We start from the raw sequence: 16,072 nt of genomic DNA on the forward strand, positions 1-16,072 counted from the left end.
TCCATCCACTAATTCACTTTGTCACAAAATGCAGTTTTCAGCTCAGAAAGCTTGTTTCTGACATTCTAACAGCTCAATTGGAGCATTTCATTAATGTACAGTGTTCTTTGTCAAAAGTGACATTCTCATCCATCCACTGATTCACTTTGTCACAAAATGCAGTTCTCAGCTCAGAAAGCTTGTTTCTGACATTCTAACAGCTCAATTGGAGCATTTTAGTAATGAACAGTGTTCTTTGTCAAAAGTGACATTCTCATCATCCACTGATGAACTATGTCACAAAATGCAGTTCTCAGCTCAGAAAGCTTGTTTCTAACATTCTAACAGCTCAATTAGAGCATTTTAGTAATGAACAGTTTTCTTTGTCAAAACTGACATTCTCATCATCCACTGATGATTTATGTCACAAAATGCAGTTCTCAGCTCAGAAAGCTTGTTTCTGACATTCTAACAGCTCAATTAGAGCATTTTAGTAATGAACAGTGTTCTTTGTCAAAACTGACATTCTCATCATCCACTGAAGCACTTTGTCACAAAATGCATTTCTCAGCTCAGAAAGCTTGTTTCTGACATTCTAACAGCTCTATTGGAGCATTTTAGTAATGATCAGTGTTCTTTGTCAAAACTGACACTCTCATCATCCACTGATGCTTTTTGTCACAAAATGCATTTCTCAGCTCAGAAAGCTTGTTTCTGACATTCTAACAGCTCAATTGGAGCATTTCAGTAATGAACAGTGTTCTTTGTCAAAACTGACATTCTCATCATCCACTGATTCACTTTGTCACAAAATGCAGTTTTCAGCTCAGAAAGCTTGTTTCTGACATTCTAACAGCTCAATTGGAGCATTTTAGTAATGAACAGTGTTCTTTGTCAAAACTGACATTCTCATCATCCACTGATGAACTATGTCACAAAATGCATTTCTCAGCTCAGAAAGCTTGTTTCTGACATTCTAACAGCTTAATTGGAGCATTTTAGTGATGATCAGTGTTCTTTGTCAAAACTTACATTCTCATCATCCACTGATGCACTTTGTCACAAAATGCATTTCTCAGCTCAGAAAGCTTGTTTCTGACATTCTAACAGCTCAATTAGAGCATTTTAGTAATGATCAGTGTTCTTTGTCAAAACTGACATTCTCATCATCCACTGATGAACTATGTCACAAAATGCAGTTCTCAGCTCAGAAAGCTTGTTTCTAACATTCTAACAGCTCAATTAGAGCATTTTAGTAATGAACAGTTTTCTTTGTCAAAACTGACATTCTCATCATCCACTGATGAACTATGTCACAAAATGCAGTTCTCAGCTCAGAAAGCTTGTTTCTGACATTCTAACAGCTCAATTAGAGCATTTTAGTAATGAATAGTGTTCTTTGTCAAAACTGACATTCTCATCATCCACTGATGAACTATGTCACAAAATGCAGTTCTCAGCTCAGAAAGCTTGTTTCTGACATTCTAACAGCTCAATTAGAGAATTTTAGTGATGATCAGTGTTCTTTGTCAAAACTGACATTCTCATCATCCACTGATGAACTATGTCACAAAATTCAGTTTTCAGCTCAGAAAGCTTGTTTCTGACATTCTAACAGCTCAATTGGAGCATTTCAGTAATGAACAGTGTTCTTTGTCAAAACTGACATTCTCATCATCCACTGATGCTTTTTGTCACAAAATGCAGTTTTCAGCTCAGAAAGCTTGTTTCTGACATTCTAACAGCTCAATTGGAGCATTTCATTAATGAACAGTGTTCTTTGTCAAAAGTGACATTCTCATCCATCCACTAATTCACTTTGTCACAAAATGCAGTTTTCAGCTCAGAAAGCTTGTTTCTGACATTCTAACAGCTCAATTGGAGCATTTCATTAATGTACAGTGTTCTTTGTCAAAAGTGACATTCTCATCCATCCACTGATTCACTTTGTCACAAAATGCAGTTCTCAGCTCAGAAAGCTTGTTTCTGACATTCTAACAGCTCAATTGGAGCATTTTAGTAATGAACAGTGTTCTTTGTCAAAAGTGACATTCTCATCATCAACTGATGAACTATGTCACAAAATGCAGTTCTCAGCTCAGAAAGCTTGTTTCTAACATTCTAACAGCTCAATTAGAGCATTTTAGTAATGAACAGTTTTCTTTGTCAAAACTGACATTCTCATCATCCACTGATGATTTATGTCACAAAATGCAGTTCTCAGCTCAGAAAGCTTGTTTCTGACATTCTAACAGCTCAATTAGAGCATTTCAGTAATGAACAGTGTTCTTTGTCAAAACCGACATTCTCATCATCCACTGATGAACTATGTCACAAAATGCAGTTCTCAGCTCAGAAAGCTTGTTTCTGACATTCTAACAGCTCAATTGGAGCATTTTAGTAATGATCAGTGTTCTTTGTCAAAACTGACATTCTCATCATCCACTGATGCTTTTTGTCACAAAATGCAGTTCTCAGCTCAGAAAGCTTGTTTCTGACATTCTAACAGCTCAATTAGAGCATTTTAGTAATGAACAGTGTTCTTTGTCAAAAGTGACATTCTCATCATCCACTGATGCACTTTGTCACAAAATGCATTTCTCAGCTCAGAAAGCTTGTTTCTGACATTCTAACAGCTCAATTGGAGCATTTCAGTAATGAACAGTGTTCTTTGTCAAAACTGACATTCTCATCATCCACTGAAGCACTTTGTCACAAAATGCATTTCTCAGCTCAGAAAGCTTGTTTCTGACATTCTAACAGCTCAATTTGAGCATTTTAGTAATGATCAGTGTTCTTTGTCAAAACTGACATTCTCATCATCCACTGATGAACTATGTCACAAAATGCAGTTCTCAGCTCAGAAAGCTTGTTCCTGACATTCTAACAGCTCAATTAGAGCATTTTAGTAATGAACAGTGTTCTTTGTCAACACTGACATTCTCATCATCCACTGAAGCACTTTGTCACAAAATGCATTTCTCAGCTCAGAAAGCTTGTTTCTGACATTCTAACAGCTCAATTGGAGCATTTTAGTGATGATCAGTGTTCTTTGTCAAAACTGACATTCTCATCATCCACTGATGAACTATGTCACAAAATGCAGTTCTCAGCTCAGAAAGCTTGTTTCTGACATTCTAACAGCTCAATTAGAGCATTTTAGTAATGAACAGTGTTCTTTGTCAAAACTGACATTCTCATCATCCACTGAAGCACTTTGTCACAAAATGCATTTCTCAGCTCAGAAAGCTTGTTTCTGACATTCTAACAGCTCAATTGGAGCATTTTAGTAATGATCAGTGTTCTTTGTCAAAACTGACATTCTCATCATCCACTGATGCTTTTTGTCACAAAATGCAGTTCTCAGCTCAGAAAGCTTGTTTCTGACATTCTAACAGCTCAATTAGAGCATTTTAGTAATGAACAGTGTTCTTTGTCAAAAGTGACATTCTCATCATCCACTGATGCACTTTGTCACAAAATGCATTTCTCAGCTCAGAAAGCTTGTTTCTGACATTCTAACAGCTCAATTGGAGCATTTCAGTAATGAACAGTGTTCTTTGTCAAAACTGACATTCTCATCATCCACTGATGAACTGTCACAAAATGCAGTTCTCAGCTCAGAAAGCTTGTTTCTGACATTCTAACAGCTCAATTAGAGCATTTCAGTAATGAACAGTGTTCTTTGTCAAAACCGACATTCTCATCATCCACTGATGAACTATGTCACAAAATGCAGTTCTCAGCTCAGAAAGCTTGTTTCTGACATTCTAACAGCTCAATTAGAGCATTTTAGTAATGAACAGTGTTCTTTGTCAAAACTGACATTCTCATCATCCACTGATGAACTATGTCACAAAATGCAGTTCTCAGCTCAGAAAGCTTGTTTCTGACATTCTAACAGCTCAATTAGAGCATTTTAGTAATGAACAGTGTTCTTTGTCAAAACTGACATTCTCATCATCCACTGATGCACTTTGTCAAAAAAATGCAGTTTTCAGCTCAGAAAGCTTGTTTCTGACATTCTAACAGCTCAATTAGAGGATTTTAGTAATGATCAGTGTTCTTTGTCAAAACTGACATTCTCATCATCCACTGATTCACTTTGTCACAAAATGCAGTTTTATGCTCAGAAAGCTTGTTTCTGACATTCTAACAGCTCAATTGGAGCATTTTAGTAATGAACAGTGTTCTTTGTCAACACTGACATTCTCATCATCCACTGAAGCACTTTGTCACAAAATGCATTTCTCAGCTCAGAAAGCTTGTTTCTGACATTCTAACAGCTCAATTGGAGCATTTTAGTAATGATCAGTGTTCTTTGTCAAAACTGACATTCTCATCATCCACTGATGAACTATGTCACAAAATGCAGTTCTCAGCTCAGAAAGCTTGTTTCTGACATTATAACAGCTCAATTAGAGATTTTTAGTAATGATCAGTGTTCTTTGTCAAAACTGACATTCTCATCATCCACTGATTCACTTTGTCACAAAATGCAGTTTTCAGCTCAGAAAGCTTGTTTCTGACATTCTAACAGCTCAATTAGAGCATTTTAGTAATGAACAGTGTTCTTTGTCAAAACTGACATTCTCATCACCCACTGATGCACTTTGTCACAAAATGCAGTTTTATGCTCAGAAAGCTTGTTTCTGACATTCTAACAGCTCAATTGGAGCATTTTAGTAATGAACAGTGTTCTTTGTCAAAACTGACATTCTCATCATCCACTGATTCACTTTGTCACAAAATGCAGTTCTCAGCTCAGAAAGCTTGTTTCTGACATTCTAACAGCTTAATTGGAGCATTTTAGTGATGATCAGTGTTCTTTGTCAAAACTGACATTCTCATCATCCACTGATGAACTATGTCACAAAATTCAGTTTTCAGCTCAGAAAGCTTGTTTCTGACATTCTAACAGCTCAATTAGAGCATTTTAGTAATGAACAGTGTTCTTTGTCAAAACTGACATTCTCATCATCCACTGAAGCACTTTGTCACAAAATGCATTTCTCAGCTCAGAAAGCTTGTTTCTGACATTCTAACAGCTCAATTGGAGCATTTTAGTAATGATCAGTGTTCTTTGTCAAAACTGACATTCTCATCATCCACTGATGCTTTTTGTCACAAAATGCAGTTCTCAGCTCAGAAAGCTTGTTTCTGACATTCTAACAGCTCAATTAGAGCATTTTAGTAATGAACAGTGTTCTTTGTCAAAACTGACATTCTCATCATCCACTGATGAACTATGTCACAAAATGCAGTTCTCAGCTCAGAAAGCTTGTTTCTGACATTCTAACAGCTCAATTAGAGCATTTTAGTAATGAACAGTGTTCTTTGTCAAAACTGACATTCTCATCATCCACTGATGAACTATGTCACAAAATGCAGTTCTCAGCTCAGAAAGCTTGTTTCTGACATTCTAACAGCTCAATTAGAGCATTTTAGTAATGAACAGTGTTCTTTGTCAAAACTGACATTCTCATCATCCACTGATGCACTTTGTCAAAAAAATGCAGTTTTCAGCTCAGAAAGCTTGTTTCTGACATTCTAACAGCTCAATTAGAGGATTTTAGTAATGATCAGTGTTCTTTGTCAAAACTGACATTCTCATCATCCACTGATTCACTTTGTCACAAAATGCAGTTCTCAGCTCAGAAAGCTTGTTCCTGACATTCTAACAGCTCAATTAGAGCATTTTAGTAATGAACAGTGTTCTTTGTCAACACTGACATTCTCATCATCCACTGAAGCACTTTGTCACAAAATGCATTTCTCAGCTCAGAAAGCTTGTTTCTGACATTCTAACAGCTCAATTGGAGCATTTTAGTGATGATCAGTGTTCTTTGTCAAAACTGACATTCTCATCATCCACTGATGAACTATGTCACAAAATGCAGTTCTCAGCTCAGAAAGCTTGTTTCTGACATTCTAACAGCTCAATTAGAGCATTTTAGTAATGAACAGTGTTCTTTGTCAAAACTGACATTCTCATCATCCACTGAAGCACTTTGTCACAAAATGCATTTCTCAGCTCAGAAAGCTTGTTTCTGACATTCTAACAGCTCAATTGGAGCATTTTAGTAATGATCAGTGTTCTTTGTCAAAACTGACATTCTCATCATCCACTCTTGCTTTTTGTCACAAAATGCAGTTCTCAGCTCAGAAAGCTTGTTTCTGACATTCTAACAGCTCAATTAGAGCATTTTAGTAATGAACAGTGTTCTTTGTCAAAAGTGACATTCTCATCATCCACTGATGCACTTTGTCACAAAATGCATTTCTCAGCTCAGAAAGCTTGTTTCTGACATTCTAACAGCTCAATTGGAGCATTTCAGTAATGAACAGTGTTCTTTGTCAAAACTGACATTCTCATCATCCACTGATGAACTATGTCACAAAATGCAGTTCTCAGCTCAGAAAGCTTGTTTCTGACATTCTAACAGCTCAATTAGAGCATTTCAGTAATGAACAGTGTTCTTTGTCAAAACCGACATTCTCATCATCCACTGATGAACTATGTCACAAAATGCAGTTCTCAGCTCAGAAAGCTTGTTTCTGACATTCTAACAGCTCAATTAGAGCATTTTAGTAATGAACAGTGTTCTTTGTCAAAACTGACATTCTCATCATCCACTGATGAACTATGTCACAAAATGCAGTTCTCAGCTCAGAAAGCTTGTTTCTGACATTCTAACAGCTCAATTAGAGCATTTTAGTAATGAACAGTGTTCTTTGTCAAAACTGACATTCTCATCATCCACTGATGCACTTTGTCAAAAAAATGCAGTTTTCAGCTCAGAAAGCTTGTTTCTGACATTCTAACAGCTCAATTGGAGCATTTTAGTAATGAACAGTGTTCTTTGTCAACACTGACATTCTCATCATCCACTGAAGCACTTTGTCACAAAATGCATTTCTCAGCTCAGAAAGCTTGTTTCTGACATTCTAACAGCTTAATTGGAGCATTTTAGTGATGATCAGTGTTCTTTGTCAAAAGTGACATTCTCATCATCCACTGATGCACTTTGTCACAAAATGCATTTCTCAGCTCAGAAAGCTTGTTTCTGACATTCTAACAGCTCAATTGGAGCATTTCAGTAATGAACAGTGTTCTTTGTCAAAACTGACATTCTCATCATCCACTGATGAACTATGTCACAAAATGCAGTTCTCAGCTCAGAAAGCTTGTTTCTGACATTCTAACAGCTCAATTAGAGCATTTCAGTAATGAACAGTGTTCTTTGTCAAAACCGACATTCTCATCATCCACTGATGAACTATGTCACAAAATGCAGTTCTCAGCTCAGAAAGCTTGTTTCTGACATTCTAACAGCTCAATTAGAGCATTTTAGTAATGAACAGTGTTCTTTGTCAAAACTGACATTCTCATCATCCACTGATGAACTATGTCACAAAATGCAGTTCTCAGCTCAGAGAGCTTGTTTCTGACATTCTAACAGCTCAATTAGAGCATTTTAGTAATGAACAGTGTTCTTTGTCAAAACTGACATTCTCATCATCCACTGATGCACTTTGTCAAAAAAATGCAGTTTTCAGCTCAGAAAGCTTGTTTCTGACATTCTAACAGCTCAATTAGAGGATTTTAGTAATGATCAGTGTTCTTTGTCAAAACTGACATTCTCATCATCCACTGATTTACTTTGTCACAAAATGCAGTTTTATGCTCAGAAAGCTTGTTTCAGACATTCTAACAGCTCAATTGGAGCATTTTAGTAATGAACAGTGTTCTTTGTCAACACTGACATTCTCATCATCGACTGAAGCACTTTGTCACAAAATGCATTTCTCAGCTCAGAAAGCTTGTTTCTGACATTCTAACAGCTTAATTGGAGCATTTTAGTGATGATCAGTGTTCTTTGTCAAAACTTACATTCTCATCATCCACTGATGCACTTTGTCACAAAATGCATTTCTCAGCTCAGAAAGCTTGTTTCTGACATTCTAACAGCTCAATTAGAGCATTTTAGTAATGATCAGTGTTCTTTGTCAAAACTGACATTCTCATCATCCACTGATGAACTATGTCACAAAATGCAGTTCTCAGCTCAGAAAGCTTGTTTCTAACATTCTAACAGCTCAATTAGAGCATTTTAGTAATGAACAGTTTTCTTTGTCAAAACTGACATTCTCATCATCCACTGATGAACTATGTCACAAAATGCAGTTCTCAGCTCAGAAAGCTTGTTTCTGACATTCTAACAGCTCAATTAGAGCATTTTAGTAATGAATAGTGTTCTTTGTCAAAACTGACATTCTCATCATCCACTGATGAACTATGTCACAAAATGCAGTTCTCAGCTCAGAAAGCTTGTTTCTGACATTCTAACAGCTCAATTAGAGAATTTTAGTGATGATCAGTGTTCTTTGTCAAAACTGACATTCTCATCATCCACTGATGAACTATGTCACAAAATTCAGTTTTCAGCTCAGAAAGCTTGTTTCTGACATTCTAACAGCTCAATTGGAGCATTTCAGTAATGAACAGTGTTCTTTGTCAAAACTGACATTCTCATCATCCACTGATGCTTTTTGTCACAAAATGCAGTTTTCAGCTCAGAAAGCTTGTTTCTGACATTCTAACAGCTCAATTGGAGCATTTCATTAATGAACAGTGTTCTTTGTCAAAAGTGACATTCTCATCCATCCACTAATTCACTTTGTCACAAAATGCAGTTTTCAGCTCAGAAAGCTTGTTTCTGACATTCTAACAGCTCAATTGGAGCATTTCATTAATGTACAGTGTTCTTTGTCAAAAGTGACATTCTCATCCATCCACTGATTCACTTTGTCACAAAATGCAGTTCTCAGCTCAGAAAGCTTGTTTCTGACATTCTAACAGCTCAATTGGAGCATTTTAGTAATGAACAGTGTTCTTTGTCAAAAGTGACATTCTCATCATCAACTGATGAACTATGTCACAAAATGCAGTTCTCAGCTCAGAAAGCTTGTTTCTAACATTCTAACAGCTCAATTAGAGCATTTTAGTAATGAACAGTTTTCTTTGTCAAAACTGACATTCTCATCATCCACTGATGATTTATGTCACAAAATGCAGTTCTCAGCTCAGAAAGCTTGTTTCTGACATTCTAACAGCTCAATTAGAGCATTTTAGTAATGAACAGTGTTCTTTGTCAAAACTGACATTCTCATCATCCACTGAAGCACTTTGTCACAAAATGCATTTCTCAGCTCAGAAAGCTTGTTTCTGACATTCTAACAGCTCAATTAGAGCATTTCAGTAATGAACAGTGTTCTTTGTCAAAACCGACATTCTCATCATCCACTGATGAACTATGTCACAAAATGCAGTTCTCAGCTCAGAAAGCTTGTTTCTGACATTCTAACAGCTCAATTGGAGCATTTTAGTAATGATCAGTGTTCTTTGTCAAAACTGACATTCTCATCATCCACTGATGCTTTTTGTCACAAAATGCAGTTCTCAGCTCAGAAAGCTTGTTTCTGACATTCTAACAGCTCAATTAGAGCATTTTAGTAATGAACAGTGTTCTTTGTCAAAAGTGACATTCTCATCATCCACTGATGCACTTTGTCACAAAATGCATTTCTCAGCTCAGAAAGCTTGTTTCTGACATTCTAACAGCTCAATTGGAGCATTTCAGTAATGAACAGTGTTCTTTGTCAAAACTGACATTCTCATCATCCACTGAAGCACTTTGTCACAAAATGCATTTCTCAGCTCAGAAAGCTTGTTTCTGACATTCTAACAGCTCAATTTGAGCATTTTAGTAATGATCAGTGTTCTTTGTCAAAACTGACATTCTCATCATCCACTGATGAACTATGTCACAAAATGCAGTTCTCAGCTCAGAAAGCTTGTTCCTGACATTCTAACAGCTCAATTAGAGCATTTTAGTAATGAACAGTGTTCTTTGTCAACACTGACATTCTCATCATCCACTGAAGCACTTTGTCACAAAATGCATTTCTCAGCTCAGAAAGCTTGTTTCTGACATTCTAACAGCTCAATTGGAGCATTTTAGTGATGATCAGTGTTCTTTGTCAAAACTGACATTCTCATCATCCACTGATGAACTATGTCACAAAATGCAGTTCTCAGCTCAGAAAGCTTGTTTCTGACATTCTAACAGCTCAATTAGAGCATTTTAGTAATGAACAGTGTTCTTTGTCAAAACTGACATTCTCATCATCCACTGAAGCACTTTGTCACAAAATGCATTTCTCAGCTCAGAAAGCTTGTTTCTGACATTCTAACAGCTCAATTGGAGCATTTTAGTAATGATCAGTGTTCTTTGTCAAAACTGACATTCTCATCATCCACTGATGCTTTTTGTCACAAAATGCAGTTCTCAGCTCAGAAAGCTTGTTTCTGACATTCTAACAGCTCAATTAGAGCATTTTAGTAATGAACAGTGTTCTTTGTCAAAAGTGACATTCTCATCATCCACTGATGCACTTTGTCACAAAATGCATTTCTCAGCTCAGAAAGCTTGTTTCTGACATTCTAACAGCTCAATTGGAGCATTTCAGTAATGAACAGTGTTCTTTGTCAAAACTGACATTCTCATCATCCACTGATGAACTATGTCACAAAATGCAGTTCTCAGCTCAGAAAGCTTGTTTCTGACATTCTAACAGCTCAATTAGAGCATTTCAGTAATGAACAGTGTTCTTTGTCAAAACCGACATTCTCATCATCCACTGATGAACTATGTCACAAAATGCAGTTCTCAGCTCAGAAAGCTTGTTTCTGACATTCTAACAGCTCAATTAGAGCATTTTAGTAATGAACAGTGTTCTTTGTCAAAACTGACATTCTCATCATCCACTGATGAACTATGTCACAAAATGCAGTTCTCAGCTCAGAAAGCTTGTTTCTGACATTCTAACAGCTCAATTAGAGCATTTTAGTAATGAACAGTGTTCTTTGTCAAAACTGACATTCTCATCATCCACTGATGCACTTTGTCAAAAAAATGCAGTTTTCAGCTCAGAAAGCTTGTTTCTGACATTCTAACAGCTCAATTAGAGGATTTTAGTAATGATCAGTGTTCTTTGTCAAAACTGACATTCTCATCATCCACTGATTCACTTTGTCACAAAATGCAGTTTTATGCTCAGAAAGCTTGTTTCTGACATTCTAACAGCTCAATTGGAGCATTTTAGTAATGAACAGTGTTCTTTGTCAACACTGACATTCTCATCATCCACTGAAGCACTTTGTCACAAAATGCATTTCTCAGCTCAGAAAGCTTGTTTCTGACATTCTAACAGCTCAATTGGAGCATTTTAGTAATGATCAGTGTTCTTTGTCAAAACTGACATTCTCATCATCCACTGATGAACTATGTCACAAAATGCAGTTCTCAGCTCAGAAAGCTTGTTTCTGACATTATAACAGCTCAATTAGAGATTTTTAGTAATGATCAGTGTTCTTTGTCAAAACTGACATTCTCATCATCCACTGATTCACTTTGTCACAAAATGCAGTTTTCAGCTCAGAAAGCTTGTTTCTGACATTCTAACAGCTCAATTAGAGCATTTTAGTAATGAACAGTGTTCTTTGTCAAAACTGACATTCTCATCACCCACTGATGCACTTTGTCACAAAATGCAGTTTTATGCTCAGAAAGCTTGTTTCTGACATTCTAACAGCTCAATTGGAGCATTTTAGTAATGAACAGTGTTCTTTGTCAAAACTGACATTCTCATCATCCACTGATTCACTTTGTCACAAAATGCAGTTCTCAGCTCAGAAAGCTTGTTTCTGACATTCTAACAGCTTAATTGGAGCATTTTAGTGATGATCAGTGTTCTTTGTCAAAACTGACATTCTCATCATCCACTGATGAACTATGTCACAAAATTCAGTTTTCAGCTCAGAAAGCTTGTTTCTGACATTCTAACAGCTCAATTAGAGCATTTTAGTAATGAACAGTGTTCTTTGTCAAAACTGACATTCTCATCATCCACTGAAGCACTTTGTCACAAAATGCATTTCTCAGCTCAGAAAGCTTGTTTCTGACATTCTAACAGCTCAATTGGAGCATTTTAGTAATGATCAGTGTTCTTTGTCAAAACTGACATTCTCATCATCCACTGATGCTTTTTGTCACAAAATGCAGTTCTCAGCTCAAAAAGCTTGTTTCTGACATTCTAACAGCTCAATTAGAGCATTTTAGTAATGAACAGTGTTCTTTGTCAAAACTGACATTCTCATCATCCACTGATGAACTATGTCACAAAATGCAGTTCTCAGCTCAGAAAGCTTGTTTCTGACATTCTAACAGCTCAATTAGAGCATTTTAGTGATGATCAGTGTTCTTTGTCAAAACTGACATTCTCATCATCCACTGATGAACTATGTCACAAAATTCAGTTTTCAGCTCAGAAAGCTTGTTTCTGACATTCTAACAGCTCAATTGGAGCATTTCATTAATGAACAGTGTTCTTTGTCAAAACCAACATTCTCATCATCCACTGATGAACTATGTCACAAAATGCAGTTCTCAGCTCAGAAAGCTTGTTTCTGACATTCTAACAGCTCAATTAGAGCATTTTAGTAATGAACAGTGTTCTTTGTCAAAACTGACATTCTCATCATCCACTGATGCTTTTTGTCACAAAATGCAGTTCTCAGCTCAGAAAGCTTGTTTCTGACATTCTAACAGCTCAATTAGAGCATTTTAGTAATGAACAGTGTTCTTTGTCAAAACTGACATTCTCATCATCCACTGATGCACTTTGTCAAAAAAATGCAGTTTTCAGCTCAGAAAGCTTGTTTCTGACATTCTAACAGCTCAATTAGAGGATTTTAGTAATGATCAGTGTTCTTTGTCAAAACTGACATTCTCATCATCCACTGATTCACTTTGTCACAAAATGCAGTTCTACATTTACATTTACATTTATTCATTTGGCAGACGCTTTTATCCAAAGCGACTTACAAGTAGTTTTTTTTATACAGTGGCACATTACTGCAGAGCAATCAGGGGTAAGGTGCCTTGCTCAAGGGCCCTTCAGCCATGACCTGCTGGCACAGAGATTAGAACCGGCAACCTTCTGATCACAAGCCCAACGCTCTAACCATTAGGCCACAGCTGACCTCTCAGCTCTTTCTCAGCTCAGAAAGCTTGTTCCTGACATTCTAACAGCTCAATTAGAGCATTTTAGTAATGAACAGTGTTCTTTGTCAACACTGACATTCTCATCATCCACTGAAGCACTTTGTCACAAAATGCATTTCTCAGCTCAGAAAGCTTGTTTCTGACATTCTAACAGCTCAATTGGAGCATTTTAGTGATGATCAGTGTTCTTTGTCAAAACTGACATTCTCATCATCCACTGATGAACTATGTCACAAAATGCAGTTCTCAGCTCAGAAAGCTTGTTTCTGACATTCTAACAGCTCAATTAGAGCATTTTAGTAATGAACAGTGTTCTTTGTCAAAACTGACATTCTCATCATCCACTGAAGCACTTTGTCACAAAATGCATTTCTCAGCTCAGAAAGCTTGTTTCTGACATTCTAACAGCTCAATTGGAGCATTTTAGTAATGATCAGTGTTCTTTGTCAAAACTGACATTCTCATCATCCACTGATGCTTTTTGTCACAAAATGCAGTTCTCAGCTCAGAAAGCTTGTTTCTGACATTCTAACAGCTCAATTAGAGCATTTTAGTAATGAACAGTGTTCTTTGTCAAAAGTGACATTCTCATCATCCACTGATGCACTTTGTCACAAAATGCATTTCTCAGCTCAGAAAGCTTGTTTCTGACATTCTAACAGCTCAATTGGAGCATTTCAGTAATGAACAGTGTTCTTTGTCAAAACTGACATTCTCATCATCCACTGATGAACTATGTCACAAAATGCAGTTCTCAGCTCAGAAAGCTTGTTTCTGACATTCTAACAGCTCAATTAGAGCATTTCAGTAATGAACAGTGTTCTTTGTCAAAACCGACATTCTCATCATCCACTGATGAACTATGTCACAAAATGCAGTTCTCAGCTCAGAAAGCTTGTTTCTGACATTCTAACAGCTCAATTAGAGCATTTTAGTAATGAACAGTGTTCTTTGTCAAAACTGACATTCTCATCATCCACTGATGAACTATGTCACAAAATGCAGTTCTCAGCTCAGAAAGCTTGTTTCTGACATTCTAACAGCTCAATTAGAGCATTTTAGTAATGAACAGTGTTCTTTGTCAAAACTGACATTCTCATCATCCACTGATGCACTTTGTCAAAAAAATGCAGTTTTCAGCTCAGAAAGCTTGTTTCTGACATTCTAACAGCTCAATTAGAGGATTTTAGTAATGATCAGTGTTCTTTGTCAAAACTGACATTCTCATCATCCACTGATTCACTTTGTCACAAAATGCAGTTTTATGCTCAGAAAGCTTGTTTCTGACATTCTAACAGCTCAATTGGAGCATTTTAGTAATGAACAGTGTTCTTTGTCAACACTGACATTCTCATCATCCACTGAAGCACTTTGTCACAAAATGCATTTCTCAGCTCAGAAAGCTTGTTTCTGACATTCTAACAGCTCAATTGGAGCATTTTAGTAATGATCAGTGTTCTTTGTCAAAACTGACATTCTCATCATCCACTGATGAACTATGTCACAAAATGCAGTTCTCAGCTCAGAAAGCTTGTTTCTGACATTATAACAGCTCAATTAGAGATTTTTAGTAATGATCAGTGTTCTTTGTCAAAACTGACATTCTCATCATCCACTGATTCACTTTGTCACAAAATGCAGTTTTCAGCTCAGAAAGCTTGTTTCTGACATTCTAACAGCTCAATTAGAGCATTTTAGTAATGAACAGTGTTCTTTGTCAAAACTGACATTCTCATCACCCACTGATGCACTTTGTCACAAAATGCAGTTTTATGCTCAGAAAGCTTGTTTCTGACATTCTAACAGCTCAATTGGAGCATTTTAGTAATGAACAGTGTTCTTTGTCAAAACTGACATTCTCATCATCCACTGATTCACTTTGTCACAAAATGCAGTTCTCAGCTCAGAAAGCTTGTTTCTGACATTCTAACAGCTTAATTGGAGCATTTTAGTGATGATCAGTGTTCTTTGTCAAAACTGACATTCTCATCATCCACTGATGAACTATGTCACAAAATTCAGTTTTCAGCTCAGAAAGCTTGTTTCTGACATTCTAACAGCTCAATTAGAGCATTTTAGTAATGAACAGTGTTCTTTGTCAAAACTGACATTCTCATCATCCACTGAAGCACTTTGTCACAAAATGCATTTCTCAGCTCAGAAAGCTTGTTTCTGACATTCTAACAGCTCAATTGGAGCATTTTAGTAATGATCAGTGTTCTTTGTCAAAACTGACATTCTCATCATCCACTGATGCTTTTTGTCACAAAATGCAGTTCTCAGCTCAGAAAGCTTGTTTCTGACATTCTAACAGCTCAATTAGAGCATTTTAGTAATGAACAGTGTTCTTTGTCAAAACTGACATTCTCATCATCCACTGATGAACTATGTCACAAAATGCAGTTCTCAGCTCAGAAAGCTTGTTTCTGACATTCTAACAGCTCAATTAGAGCATTTTAGTGATGATCAGTGTTCTTTGTCAAAACTGACATTCTCATCATCCACTGATGAACTATGTCACAAAATTCAGTTTTCAGCTCAGAAAGCTTGTTTCTGACATTCTAACAGCTCAATTGGAGCATTTCAGTAATGAACAGTGTTCTTTGTCAAAACTGACATTCTCATCATCCACTGATGCTTTTTGTCAAAAAATGCAGTTTTCAGCTCAGAAAGCTTGTTTCTGACATTCTAACAGCTCAATTGGAGCATTTCATTAATGAACAGTGTTCTTTGTCAAAAGTGACATTCTCATCCATCCACTAATTCACTTTGTCACAAAATGCAGTTTTCAGCTCAGAAAGCTTGTTTCTGACATTCTAACAGCTCAATTGGAGCATTTCATTAATGTACAGTGTTCTTTGTCAAAAGTGACATTCTCATCCATCCACTGATTCACTTTGTCACAAAATGCAGTTCTCAGCTCAGAAAGCTTGTTTCTGACATTCTAACAGCTCAATTGGAGC

Source organism: Barbatula barbatula (genome assembly GCF_947034865.1).
Source record: "Barbatula barbatula genome assembly, chromosome: 3".
Taxonomy (NCBI): domain Eukaryota; kingdom Metazoa; phylum Chordata; class Actinopteri; order Cypriniformes; family Nemacheilidae; genus Barbatula; species Barbatula barbatula.